The following is a 16145-nucleotide window of genomic DNA, read 5'->3' as shown; positions in this document are numbered from 1 at the left end:
TTTATTTTGCTAATTTTAATTTAATTATTTTTATTCAAAACTTTTCATCCAATTAATTTAATTTTTATTAAATTGTGTATATAAATTTTTCTCACAATATTTCACATTACTTTGAGATATTTATAGACTTGTATAAAAAACAAATGTATTGCTGGTTGTAACTTTGTTTGACCTTATTATGGGACCACGTAAAAAAATTTAGTTATTATTTAAAAGCATAGTTTTGTAAAGTGATATCATCTGATAAACATTTATATAAAAATTTACATGGATATTGGTAGAAATGCAGTCGCCATGGTAGTTCAGTTGGTTTAAGGCGTTACCAATTCCGTCCGCGGTATGTCAGGTACGGAACTGCATTTGAAACATATCTTAAAACACTCTACATTAAATTGCCTTTTTCCAAACTGAGCCGATTTGGAAGATTATCGCCAATTTTTAGTTTTTACGGGTACGGAACCCTAAATTCGAATTTGAAACATACCCAAGTACACTCTTCATTAAATTACCTTTCAAACAAAAACAAAACAATCAAAGTCGGTTAATCCGTTTAGGCGCTACGATGCCACAGGCAGACAGACACACACACATAGCGGTCAAACTTATAACGCCCCCTTTTTTTTAGTTCGAGAGCTAAAAACAACCTTTCCTATGTTCTCCATGAAAATTATCCGAAGTTAAATTGAATTGATCTCGAGTTAGAAACGGTCAATCGACCATCAATGTTTTATGGTAATTGTATTATTATATTTTTAATAAGTATAAACAAATTAGGATTTTCTGTCGAAATGCCCATAACGAGGCAACAGTTTTAAGGTTAGTTTTATCACCAAAATAAGGTACGATGAAAAATGATGGAAAATTATTTTTTGTTTTTACTAAAATAAAAACGCAAAATTTGTTCTTGGATAAACAATTTTAAATTACTACTGGAATAATAAAAATTAAAAAAATTTTAAATGTGACCTTCAACTTTAGTACAAAAGGTAATTTAAAAATAATCAAAATGTTCACGATGATATAAAATAATCAAAGATCCATAAAGAAAACAATTAAATTAATTTTCTAAAATACATAGAATTAATGTTTTAATTTGAATTAAATGGCTAACTTCTTGGAACACACCTTTCATTAAAAAAATAAAACGGTCAAGTGGAAAAAGGTTCCGCGGTTATTTATGGTATTGAGAATGTTTCTGAACAAAGACGTTGTACACATTTTCATCTCTACCACACAAAAAACCAAGCTTAAAGCGTGCGTCTATCCGTGTTCCTGTCAGTGACATCGTTCTTTCCAAAAAGGTTTGAAAACATAGTTTTTCTAGATAATGAAAATTGTAAATGTTTTATTTAAAAGTGTTAATAAATTTGTGTAGTATGTTTTAAACCAAACTGAAGACCAAAATCTTCAATGGACGATCAAACCGAAGACCAGAACCTTCAATGGGCGATCAAACCGAAGACCAGAACCTTCAATGGGCGATTTCCATCTTTGAGCCTAACATAAATATTAAATAAACAACAAAACAACAAATTATTTAAGTACCAATCAGGTATCATTCTGTTTTTAGATACGTTATCCTAAAAAATAACTATTTAGATAATTATAAAAACACACGGTTTGTAATCAAAATAAAACAAGTTTTTTTTTTTTTATAAATACATTATTTCATTTTATTTTTGTCATTTAAAACTGCTATAATTTTTATTTGGACAAAACGGAATACCCACTGAAAACCCAACCAAAAGTTTTTAGTAGTTTAAGAGTTTTCTCATATTAATTTTTGTTAGATAATTAATAATGTTAATAATGTAATATTAAGGGTCTGTAAACAGAATGTTCGATTTACATCTAGGCATATAAATATCACGAGTATGACAGAGTACATGCGTTAGGCAATGCATCTAAGTAAGGGGTATTATAAATGTTATATGAAACTGCAAAAGTGACTTGTATCGTGTCTTATCTGTTGTTGTTAATCTATTCAACTAAGAAACCCCCACTCTGCAAGCGTCTTACAATTATCAACAATAGTAATTATCGTGATATTTATATGCCTAGATGTATATCGAACATTCTGTATAAGGCAAATTCGGTTCAACTATTAATTATGCTATACAATTTTCTCAAAACATTGTTAAACAATAAATACATGAAACACTTCTTGAAAGTTCAATTGTGCAAACCAAACTGCAAGTTCAAATGTTTGTGGATCATTTTAAAATATAATAAATTTGTCACCAAAGAAAAACTTTCTGGATTTCCCGTTTTTTACTAGAAGGAGAAAAGACGAGTAAAGAATTTAATGTAAGAAGAAATTCCACACTCGAGAAATATCAGTCAACACTGCTTGACCATATTTTCTGCATAATTAAGTCTACATTTGATGTTCTCAAACTCTATTCTGCGATTTATGTCGTATGTCATCATGACAGTTGTAAGTATAATGTCAAATAACATAATTGTCAAATGTGGCAAATTACTCATACGTCCGACAAACGTTTAACAATTTTATTTGAGATTTATACGCTTAAATTAGGCATTAGAATAGGATTGGTTAAGTTGGGTTGAATTGGCAGCCCACGCGGGGCACACTTAGGTCATAGAACCCATTGTGATACCATATATGTGGTTTTCCACCTTTTTTCGGTGATGATTTCAGTTCCTCAATTATTTTGAGAGGTTGAGAACACCTCTTTGATGCATATACCTGTACGCTACACCCGCTACCCTAAACAATTCCGTGAGCGACTAAAAGAAATTGGTTACGCTTTAACCAGATGGGATACTAGGATTGAAAGACACTAGAACAGGCACGTTTATTTCTCATACTATTGGGTTTTAACTTTTTTTATTACCCGGGTTCAGTCATTCAGTCAAGTGTCATGTATTCTCATACAATAATTTCTGTTTCACTTACAGAAACCATCGTACATAAGACATTCAACAAAATGATTAATATGATGACAACATCATACATTATGTACCTACTCGAAGTACTCACTCACTTCACGAGTACATATAGAATGTAATTATGTTTGTCATCTAATTAGAATTTGAAAGAACCTTGAAATAGCTAAAGATGACTGCTGTTTATGACAGTCACGCTTTATATTTCTCTATTCAAGTTTTTTTTTCTCGCATTTTATATAAAGGAAATTAACTAATGTCAACTCATTTTCAAGTACCTTTTTAATATGTATTGTTTTTTGTTATTCAAAAGAAAAAAATTGTTGTTTTTATAAAATATTTAAATCTAAACTTAAAAATTTAACTATATGGACCAAAAAATTAAAAGTTTTTTTTTCGATTATGATTTTTATATTCAAAAAATATACAAGAAAGTCAATCAAGAAAGGAAATTGAGCAAACAGAACATTTCGTGCTTCTGTTTTTCGCGATCACAATTAATGTTGAAAACAATTATCTCCATAAATGTGCGATGATAACTAAACTTTGTGTATTCATGTCTTAGTTGGTTTCTTTTGTTTACTCATCGATCATTCGTTCGAGCTAAAACTCCATTTCACTTCCAATTTTTCTTAGCAATTACGATAAAGTTTCTAATAAAGTATCTTCAATTTTGATAAAACTCAGTATATGAGGTAATTTTGACCCAAAAAGTCCAAGTCCGGGTGCATTTGTCGACTGGTCCAATAGTTTTTGAGATAGGGACTAAAATCGATCAAATATTGCGATAACTCAGAAACTCTGCATCCAATCATTAAATTAACCTGATTTTTGTAATTTTTGGATCAAAATTACCCCATCCACTGAGTTTCATCAAATTCCAAAACAAAAACTTTTTCCCGATTTTTTTAAAGGGGTACCCCTTAAAAAAATTGCAAAAAATCGAAAAATTTTTTTAATCTCCAATTTCGATAAAACTCAGTATATAAGGTAATTTTGATCCAAAAAGTACAAAAATCGGGTGCCTTTGTTGGCTGGTCCAATAGTTTCTGAGCTACGGACTAAAATCGATGAAAATATTGCGATATCTCAGAAATTTTGCATCCAATCATTAAATTAACCTGATTTTTGTAATTTTTGGCTCAAAATTACCCCATCTACTGAGTTTCATCAAATTCCTAAACAAAATTTTGTTCCCGATTTTCTCGATTTTTTTAAGTACCCCTTAAAAAAATTGCAAAAAATCGAAAAAAATTTTTTATCTCCAATTTCGCTAAACTCAGTATATAAGGTAATTTTGACCCAAAAAGTCCAAAAATCGGGTGCATTTGTCGACTGGTTCAATAGTTTTTGAGGTACGGACTAAAAACGATCCAAATATTGCGATATCTCAAAAACTCTGCATCCAATCATTAAATTAACCTGATTTTTGTAATTTTTGGATCAAAATTAACCCATCCACTGAGTTTCATCAAATTCCAAAACAAAAATTTTTTCCCGATTTTCTCGATTTTTTTAAAGGGGTACCCCTTAAAAAAATTGCAAAAAATCGAAAAAATTTTTTTATCTCCAATTTCGATAAAACTCAGTATATAAGGTAATTTTGACCCAAAAAGTACAAAAATCGGGTGCATTTGTCGACTGGTTCAATAGTTTTTGAGATACGGACTAAAATCGATCCAAATATTGGGATAAGTCAGAAACTCTGCATCCAATCATTAAATTAATCGGATTTTTGTAATTTTTGGATCAAAATTACCCCATCCACTGAGTTTCATCAAATTCCAAAGCAAAATTTTTTTCCCGATTTTCTCGATTTTATCAAAGAAGCCACTTAAAAATATTGCAAAAAATCGAAAAATTTAGAGGACTATAATGAGGGAACATATGAACAAGCATACTTACCGATCAAACACAATAACGCTCGCCGTCTTCGAGATGATAAAAGTTAACAGAGTGGATCACATTTCTTTAAAGTGCCTGAAATATTCCTCGAATTGCCAAAACTTATTCAGCCTGTAGAAATCAAATGTCTATACAGGGTCCGTCACCATATGTGGTACATTGAGTATTTTAAGGCGGTATCAATTTAATTTAATTTAGTATTTCATTGGATATATATATATATATATATATATATATATATATATATATATATATATATATATGTAGATAGATATGGACACACACACAATATTTTTTATTTTTAAGTAGTGGGAGATTTTGGTACATAACAAAAAATAATAGTTTTTAGTTTTTGTTATGTACCAAAATCCCCCACTACTTAAAAATAAAAAATATTGTGTGTGTGTCCATAGTCCATATCTATCTATATATATATATATCCAATGAAATACTAGTTTTTATTTTTTGTTATGTACCAAAATCTCCCACTACTTAAAAATAAAAAATATTGTGTGTGTGTCCATATCTATCTATATATATATATATATCCAATGAAATACTAAATTAAATTAAATTGATACCGCCTTAAAATACTCAATGTACCACATATGGTGACGGACCCTGTATAATAAACATAATTTATTTAAAAACGTGTACCTACAAACCTATAACCTATAATTTAAATGATGAAAATTAATATTTTATTATTTTTATAACATGGAAATAGAAACTTTATTTATATTTCTTCAAAAAAAGTATAATATCAAATACTACAAACTGAGGACCTACATATTTACTTTATTATCAGCTGTGTAGTACTCATGAATGTAAGATGATATTCAACCATATGTATTTTAATAAATAAAGTAAAGGTGGCTACACACGTAACTGCAAATTTGAAAAGTATGAGCAAGCATTAAACTATTCGGTGAGTGCGTAGTCATGATAGGGACAAAAAAATCGATGCCAGCGCTTCCAGTGAACAATTATGGCGATATAGGAGGCTGTTATGACTAATTTGCAATTCTTTACATGTTAATCTTATAGAAAATGTCAAATTAAAATTATTGAAAAACACTAATTAATTAAACTTAATGCATTAAAAATTGTGAAAATAAGAAATCAAATTGGAAAAATATTATTTTTCAAATGTAAATTATCATAATTATTTATTTAAATTTGTGAGACAATAATATTAAAATTTTCAATGTAAGTCATAAATGCAATCAATACAATTATAAATGCATTCATACAATTCTATAATTAAAGTAGTGTAGCGTTACCAGGGAAACGCCTCCAATAAAACACACGCACTGTGCGAATTGAAGCCGCTTCACAATTGATTGTATTTGAATTATGCAAATTTCTTCGCTTCCTCAAGTAACAACGAGTAACAAATAAATAATAGTTTGAAGGAATTAAAAAAACACGCTGTTGTAACCAGCTGAACTAAAAGGTAGAAAATAATTCTCGTAAATTCAAAAATATGATTTTATTGTAAAAAACATGGGATTGATTTCAATTAATGTAAAATTTTTATTGGTAGACATTGTTAAAAGTAAACTCTTTGTGAAATATCTTAAAAGCACCCCCACGCTTTTTTTACGATAAAATGATTATTTTTACCTTATAGAAAGTACTTTTTATTTTTCAGTTAAGCTAGTTAAAAGCTTATTATAAAGCTTGTTAAAAGGGAACTACATTTACTTTTTTAAACTATTATTTATTTATCAAAAATTCAGTATAAATATGGTAGGAGAGCAAATAAATGTACATATTCTCAGATATGAAAATCGTTACTCCCGAGGATTCTGATCAGGATCGGTAGTGACGTATTTACACCCTTTACATTTTTCAGTTTATTTCTATGGAAATTGGACACACCATTTATCATTCTGCATGTTATTTTATCATTTTTCCGTGCAGTGGCGTTGCTTAAAACGCTGTGTTTACGTAGTAGCATGTACATAGTTATGACTCATTGAAAGTTTCAAAATTCGCTTGGTGTCGATGGAAAATTTACCGTACTTCCAGAAAAAGATTGATGACGTATAGTTGTCCAGTTTGCAGTTACGTGTGCTAGCACCTTAAAATCTAAAAGATAATATGTTTTACAAACATAGTGGTGCCGCAATAATAAAAAAATGAATAAAATTACTTTCTCTTTTATAATATTACTGTGTTGGTCGATTAATATCATTTTATATATAGTTGATTATATTTAAATAATTATTAGGACATTTAAGTGAGATTAAATATTATTATTCATTTTATCAAATGAATAAATTATAGAATTAGTTGCTGCCTCCGGCGTCTTTTATAAATCTTAGTGTATTTAACAAAAAAAATTTAATTTTTCTATACACACAAAGTGTCTTAAAATCAATGCATCAAAAAGCATGGATTAATTGCTTGCATAAGTTTGATAGCGCGTCATATCCATCAAAAAATGTAGTGCTTTTATTTATTTCGTTCATGATTGTAAAACGATACAAGAGACACTCCAACTTGGAGTCTCCAAGATGTATTTTTATAAATCGATTATGACTGTTTTGCATTCCTGTGTATATTTGTTTAGTCCCAAGTTTGTAACGCGTAAAAATATTGATGATACGAACAAATATATATATATATATATATATATATATATATATATATATATATATATATATATATATAAATTTTAACGATGGTCATTTTTGACATCTAGTAGGTAGGATTGATGAACATTTGAAGAAATTTTTCCAAAATTCATCAGTACAATACAAAATCAATAACTCCATTTCCTTTGGCAATTCGCTAAACATGATTTTAATTGTAAAATAAAATAATCAAAAGCATTGGGTACTCGATATCTCTATATATTATAAATGCGAAAGTAAGCATGTTTGTTTGTTTTTTACGCTTTCACGCTTAAACTAGCGAATGGTTTTTAATGAAAACGTACAGCAATATAGCTGATATATCAGAATAACACATGAACTATAATTTATAAAGATATATTAAAAAAAATAAAAAAATTTAATTTAATTTGACATTTGAAATTACCATAAATTACAGATTTCTGTAAAAATAGCCAATATAAAATATTCCAAAGCCATCTTCTCTGATATACTCAATGAATACTTAATTACTATTATACATTTAAAAAAATAATATATTTTACCAGTGTAAAACAATACTCACCATTATTTCGAGTGTTATAGAAAAGAGATAAGCGGGAGCAATCTTTATCAATCTTTACTTTTAAACCCAGCGAAGCGGATGGGTATCTATAATAGTCTAATTGCAACATTGAATCTTTTATTAAATGAAAATTATTTTATACTTTTAAGCGTGTTTGTAATACTATACATTTTATTCAATGTGCGAAATAACATTAAGGTCAATATTCAAAGACCATTTGACCTATAGATATATATTTTATTCAAGCGACATCATTACAATAAATTCAGATAAATTTATCTATTTAATAAATCGAAAGTTGTCAAAGAAATGGAAAAATATATCGTCTTTGGTGTATCAAGTGATATACACATCGCATCGTGTAGGTTTATCAAACAGACAAACAAATTTCATTTCTTCTGCGAAATCTGTTTTTATTTTTTAATTATAAAAATATTCTTATATTGGAAAGTCACATCACTGAAACAAGAATACTTAAAGTAAAACACAATAAGTGTGATAGAGATAAAGTTTTTTTTTTGTGTGTTATGATAATTGACCGAAATTCTGTCAGCTAAAGGCTATGACAATTTATTTTACTTTCATTATTAATTGGTTCGTTTTTTATTATTAGGTATCTAACTATCGCCACTATTTGATTGTGGAATGTCTGTCTATATTAGCAAAGTTAATTCAAACGTGACTTAGAAATTGAATGAAATTTATATAAAAAAATATTGTTTAAATTTAAATCTACGCATGTTCTTTGTCAATACCTTTGGAATAAAGATAAAAAATAAAAGAGAGATGTCTTAGGCCACCAAATAGAAATTATGTTCCTTTCCTTATAAATGTTATAGCGCTTACTTTTTAGAAGATATTTGCTGAAAATTTAAGGTATTAATTTTAGATGTCACACTTGTTTTGTTCTTCAAAGAATTTAATTTTATAGCTACTTCTACTCTCTACTGTATAAATTAATTGTAATATTAGTTTAAAAAGACATACTTCGGATTAAGTAGTCAACCCAATATGTGTGTACATTGCCTACATTTTATTTGATCAGGATATTTATTACCTATGACACAACATAAATTTTTCCTGTTTTTTATTTTTTGAAGTTCATTTTTTTTAAACTTCAGAAACGATTCAAGCTTTCTTGTTTTTTTTTTGAGAAAGTGTTGATAATATCATCGATTTCCAGATGTTTAAGAAAGAAAGTCCAAATAATCTTTCCTATCTCATTGAGTCAACCAAGGTTTTATCCCGTGAAGTGTAGAAAACGATTTCTCTGTGGTAGCTACGCTGGTCGGAAGAGTTACGCTACCGACTCTGGTATAGCGGAATTATTTTCACATTCTGTGTTAAATTTGGCCATCCAAAGTCGGTATTCATTCATAATAGTTGATTCATTATCATTAATGAATCGCCGGTACATCTGAACCACTTTTTTACTGCCTGAATATCGATATTCAAGTACTTGACACCAACATGTCTAATATAGTGGTATTTTTAATATGAGTAATCTAATATAGGGGTATGTAAAGTGATTTTCGAAAATTTTCTTATACCGTTTTCGCTCTTTTTCCATTTTTGGAATCTAGATGCTTGGAAAAAAATGTTCCCCCCAAAAATTATTAGATGGGGTCTTACTATGAAATTAGGAACAATTGATTTACTATTAAAAGCGATTCATTGTCTTTTTATTTTTAATTTTATTAAATCATAAGTCTATTTGGAGGTGATGGGCATGTCCATAATGCCCATATGAGTGGATCCGACACTGAGGAATACTCTTAGTATAAAATATTATTTGTAACTGAAAATTGAATAAATACAATGTTGTAATAATTTTTATATGTATAATACGTATTCGACCAATTATTTTTCGCACAATTGAAAAAATAGCCATTGTTGAACAAACAAGCGTTCTAAATAATTTCAAATTAAAAACATATAACTCTAATCCAACCATTCACTTTTTAAAAACAAATATATAACAAAAATACTTGTGTTTATTTATGAAACAATGTACCAATGATTTATTTTTATTATAACAAATAATTTTTTTTTAAATTAATATTTGTAAATTGTTAAATTTTATTTACGTAATAAGAATAATAATAATAAGTATATCAAGTATTTAGTTTTGATATGGGAGAATTTAATTATAAATATTATATATATATAAACATTTTTTTTAATAATCCGTGGGTTTAAATCAGTTGATTTTTTTCTCGATTGTTACACATTATTAATAGAAAAAAATATGTAATCTAAAATTTCGAAACAATAATTTTGTTTTTCATTTAACCTCTGTATGCAAATAGCCTCCTTTAGTGCAATAAATAAGCCGGAAAATACCATCAAATGTGAAAAAGTGGTGGAACAGCTCCGATTTCAAAAATTTTTTGTGTACGTGTTCCTTAGACCTTAAGGAACATTCAGCCGCACTGACCTTGGCATTACAAAAAAACTGAGAAAACTAGGGTAGTTTTCCCATCTCCAAAGCACTCCAAATACAGGGAAAACAAACCAATATTTCACCTCGAAAATCATCTCCCGAGGGTTTTTGAAGTCGCTGATCATGAATTCAAGGTTAAAAAGCAACTGAATACTTGTATGAATAGTATTATCAAATATTTAGTATGTATTTTTTTCAATTATCTTTAATTAAGATTACTAGGCAAGATGTTTGTCAATATTTAGTTTACGCTGTATGTATCATATTAAAAACATCAATTATAATCTAGAGACCATGATGTAAATAAATATCGAATCAGAGGCCACTCTGTATAATTTTTTTTTGTTGGTTCCTCTAATTTTTCAAATAGACACCTGGAAGTGAAAATTCCATTTCATTCATTCATCAAGTTAAAGGCCAATTATAAAAGTATCCATCTTTCTTGTACTTTAACAAACCCACTTGTGTAAAGAGTCTATAGATCCTCTGTTAGCTGTCGTATGCATAGAGGTTATGTTCAACAATTTTTTTTTTTTAAATTAACAATAAGTACAACAATAATAATAATAAAATTACCAAGATTTAGTTCACATCATTACAGTAGGAAAATTAAATATTAATTGTTTGATTATGAAGTCTTTATGCACAGCCCACCCACCACTTAATGAAAGTAAAAATCACGAAAAAATTAATTAAGATTTAAAAAAATCTTTAAATAATTATTAAAAAATATGAAATTTCACTTTTAATGTCACATCTCAATAATAAATAAAAAATAAATTAAATTTTCAACATGCGGTGGTTTTTAAGTTTAAATGTAGCAACTTTATAATACTATTATTCTACATAAATGAATTGAAAAATGGTTTAATTATTTAGACATTTTTTATTAAGTTGTTGAAATTTTGGTAAAATTTAGTTTCAGTAACCAAATTTCAAAATTATTTCAATAGGTTTCTACAAAATTCAAATACAAACTACAACTAACTGACTTAATTATTTAAAAACAATGCCTATACTTGAGCGCTATTTATTAAAGGTATATTAAAATTGTTAATATATACAAAATGTATGCCTAAAGATAAATAAACACGTATAAATATTATGAAACTAGCTGACCCGGCGAAATTCATACTTACAGTCGATTATTTATTTTTTTTAATACTTTTGTAAAGGGAAAAAGTATATGGGCTACAATACAATTGATTAATAAACATACAACTGCAAATACTATTACAAAAATTTTCCCGAACTACTTTTGTTGCTCCAAATGAAGTCATTTGAAAGCAGTCATTGTATTGTTTTGCTTTCCCGGAACCCCTCTACTAACACTTAAACTTTATGGTATGGTAAATTAAAGTTAAAATTGACTTTTAATTATTATTACGAATCTTCTGTATGGGAATATAGAAAAGTGTTGTTTTTAGACTTTTTCAGACAATTTTTTAAGTTTTTCTCTCCGATAGAACTATCTTCGCACTTCAAGGAATATTATAAAAGAAAAATTGTCGAAATCGGTTCAGCTGCTCTCGAGATTTCGCTTATCAACACATTCAGCGATTCATTTTTATATTATAGTTATGTTTATTTTTTCGGTGACTTTTATCTGAAATTGTGGCGAATCTTTATTTTCCATGAAAAAAATCTAGACAAATACATAGTTTACAAACACAGAAAACTTAAATTTTGGTGCAAAGACGGCGCATTTATCATTTTACTGACGAAGGAAATCATTGGATGGAATAAGTCAGCTCTATTATGATCGCAATATAATATGTTATAAACGATAAACGATACTAAATGTTAGAACATAATAAAAGAGAAAATTAGAAAAAATAACAAATAATGTGGGGGGGCTCTATTTAAATTTACGAAAATTTTAAAATCCCTCGACAAATGTTTTGGATACGGAACCCTCGACTTGAAACATAGCTAAAAACACTGTTCATTGAATTACCTTTAAAAAAAAAACAAAAAACATGCAAATCAATTCATCAATTCAGGAGAAACGATGTCATCGGCATGCAGGCAGGCACGACCTTCGGAAAATTTGCGATTTAAACAAAAAGTAAAAAAAGAAGAATCGAATTTGCCACTTTCTGTGTCAAATTTCGTCCCGGCGCGCTAAACGAAGTTGCTTCTTGTAGCCTCCGTCAAGCAGAAAAATAGTATACACACTACACGGGAGTAAGTAAGGAATGTCTTAGATCTCATACCCGAGGCTGGCAAAGATGAGATTTGAGACATTCTTTGCTTGCTCCCGTGGTGTGTTTACTACTTTTCTGCTTGACGGAGGCTGAAAGCGGCAACTTAAAGTTGACACATTCCACCCGGAGCGGTGAAAAGTAGCCTTTTTTCAGAACTTTAGCACACTTTCTGCGCTAATAAAACTTTACGGCTTAAAATTTGAACATCAGAGTTAGCATTGTTAGCATAACGGTCCGGCCGGCCTTTCAATCGATTTCTAGACTCGATTTTGATATTTATGTGCATAAAGAATAACATTTTTAAAAAACCATTAATAATACAGTTTTACATGAATCACTTTAAAAAAGTTTACTTATATTCAATAAAGTATAACAAATGCGCGATGAGTTACTCGCAAACTCACTCAATATAATAGATATTATATTTATTATACTGTTAGCATTTTAATTTACCGCTATTTTCATATTATAAACAAATGAACATCACCAGCAAACTTAAACAAATGCACATCTTCAATAACAATCTTCATTTGTTTGTTTTATTTTAAACAATTTATTTAAACAATAACACAAAGTAAACTTTATACTTTTCTAGTTGTTTTCATTGTAAAAACTATGCTGAAACCTTCCAATCCCTGGTTTCCGCACCTTTAGAAAGTTGAGTCATTTGTGAAAAACAAGCTACTTGTTTTTCCTTGAAAATCAGGTTGAATAAACAATACTTATTTTAGTAGCACATCTTTCTATAAACTAATTTGGTAAAAAAATGTTTTCACTTACCTATAACTTAAATTAAGTAATTAATCCGGTTAGGAGGGAAAAACTGGATCCACAAAGAATGTCATTCAAAGAAAAATTTATAATTACAAACAAAAAATAAAAAACAAAACACAAAAATCAGAACAAAAACACACTTTTAACAATGAACTCAAAAAAATAATTCCAAAAAAAAAAACACTTTTTTAAAACAAACTTAAAATATTGATGATCGATCGATAAATGTTGTTGGATTGATTTGTTATTTTTGTTAAAAGGGTCCTTAAATAATAAAAAGAAACCCCTCAAATATTGATGGATGCGTGTGAATGCAGGCAGTATTGTAAATAGGTATAGAGAGTGTATAATATGTTATTGATGTAGTTTGCCGGTATCAAGACAATATTCAACTGTATCGCAAATAGACAGGTAAGATGTATAAAACCAGGTAAATAGCATCTTGTGGTAGTACATACATAGCACAATAAACGAGTTGTTACTTGACTTTGGAAGTGGACTTTTAATGAACGAACAGACAATGAAATGATATGAACAGACAAACAAAACATTATAAACTGAGATAGAGTACCTATGTTTTTATTGTCTATTCACTTCAATACAATACTTACGTTAATACAACAAATACTACTTAAGTCACTTTAATCAAAAAGGTGTCCATATACTTTAAGATTATATTATACAACAATGCTTAGGTATATCAATACTTAAGTGCTGTCAGCAAGTGAATTTTCTTATATATTTCCCTAAATTAAGGAATATATGGGCAACATACTTTTAGAACTTTTAATTTATAAAAAAAATTATAAATTGTATTCAATTAATCATCAGTTAGCTTTATCTTATATACTTAAACGAGCATATCTACAATCTCGGAAACTGCTGAAAGGATTTTCATGAAAAGTAGTATCCAGGAGGTTTTTGAATCGAAAAATCGAGATAGCTAGGTTTCATTTTTAGAAAATTTCATTTTATCCGTGTTTTCAGAAAAAACTGAAACAAACTGGAAAATATGACTCTTCCTGACATCTATTGATGTTAATCGTAGTTAACGAAATAAAGTATATTACCGGGACATTCAAATTGATATTTGTGTGGATCATTTTAAACGGTTTTTATATTAGTGATATTTGTGTCTTTTCTCCAAAAAAAAAAAAAAAAAAAAAGAAAAAAGAAAAACGAGCAAAAACTCCAAAAATATCGAGCAAAGCTCGGCGATCCAGGTACTTGTAGACAATTGAATTTCTTACAATTATTGTTTACTGTATCACTTATCTTTTAGGACTTATCAAACTCTAACGATTTATTTTTTTAAATTGCTCATTTGACCGATATCTCATCTAATAATTGTTTAAACAATAAAATGCTCATAACCTAACTTTTTAATCTACAAATTTCCAACAACTTTTTTCTAAAATTAATTTTAGTTCTCGTGGTAAATAAATCAGTGTTTAAGCTGAATAAAACAATTAAGTAAGCTACGATAAACTTTCTTTTCGTGCAAACGATTTGAAATTTTTATCATTTTCAAAGTCATTTTTAGTACTTTAAAAAATGTGCGATATACTTTTGTCAAAAAACATTTAGTTAATTGACATTAACTCCGAATTTCATATACCAATAACTCGGAAAGTATTGACTTTTCGTAATATACTTACCTGACGCTTTTTGCTTACATTTCATCACTCCATCGATTCTTTTTGCCAATTTCAGCATATATTTTTCCATCCCCTTGAAAGGGTGGCTACTACGACCTGGACAAAAGCACCACTAGCCTTATCTTTTTACCGTCACATTTTCAAGTCAATGGGAGCTATAGGAAAGAATTTAGAGGTTAAATCTTCGTTTACTGGACTAGTAGTTGTATAACACTGTATGGGCTTCTTTAAATAGTTTTTGTATATAGTTAAGCTATACTGCACTAATACATAAATGCTTTGCTAGTTGCTAGTTCCTAGCTACGTACATTAATAGTCATGAGATAAACATTATTTACTCTTTATTGGTATTTCAATTCGTGTTTTTGATGCAAGTATTAGTAAATAGTATTCGCTGCTAGGCTATAAATAAATGAAAGAACAGTTTTTTTTTTACTATTTTCTACCAAACATACTAATTTTTGTAAGGGAAATATGTGTTAACGTTTAGGAAGTGAAGAAAAACTATTCCCACAGGACACATTTGAAGGAAAATCGACCAATTATGTCTATAAACAAAGTCCATCGCTTTCACTCAATATATCGCAAAGGAGAGAACACGATGGAAATAACGGAATAAAGAGCGTTGGCTTAACAAGCGAAAAACATTAAATTAAAACAAGTGAAAGCAAACAATTGACTGAGATGATTGTTGAAATACCATGTATAGTAGTATACAGTATTGATTTGTTCTATCTCTAACACCTTACAAGATCCAATTGAACCTATTTTGCACATTTACGAACTCGACCTCACTTTTTAAGTCCTAAGCACGCTATACAAATTTCAGCTTGATATATCTTTTCGTTATTGAGTTATCGTGATCACAGATGGTCAGCCGGAAATGGTTCATTTGCTTAATAGTATATCAGTCATCCCTGTACAATTTAAAATTATTTGACGTCTTAAAATATAATAAACTCCAAGATCGTGCTAAAATTTTTTGGGGTGAAATGACTCATCAAGAATCTTGTTGAAAAGATGCTCTAATATGTATGTTAAAGTAACTTTAACCACGATGGC

The 16145-nt window shown here is 28.7% G+C and overlaps 1 protein-coding gene across 4 annotated transcripts in view; it reads right to left on the bottom strand.

Moving 5' to 3' along the window:
- LOC123294216 overlaps positions 1–13556 on the bottom strand; it is a 111592-nt gene extending 98036 nt beyond the window's left edge. For 3 of the 4 annotated variants that reach the window (XM_044875327.1, XM_044875328.1, XM_044875330.1), the window contains exon 1: positions 13432–13556. The gene's annotated coding sequence lies outside the window, so the exon portion shown is untranslated. The remainder of the gene's footprint in view (positions 1–13431) is intronic. The other variant, XR_006535077.1, reaches the window with a different exon arrangement.
- Between the last annotated feature and the right edge of the window lie 2589 nt (positions 13557–16145).

This window comes from Chrysoperla carnea, chromosome 2 (assembly GCF_905475395.1).
Source record: "Chrysoperla carnea chromosome 2, inChrCarn1.1, whole genome shotgun sequence".
NCBI lineage: Eukaryota > Metazoa > Arthropoda > Insecta > Neuroptera > Chrysopidae > Chrysoperla > Chrysoperla carnea.
This window is presented reverse-complemented; position numbering and strand designations above follow the sequence as displayed.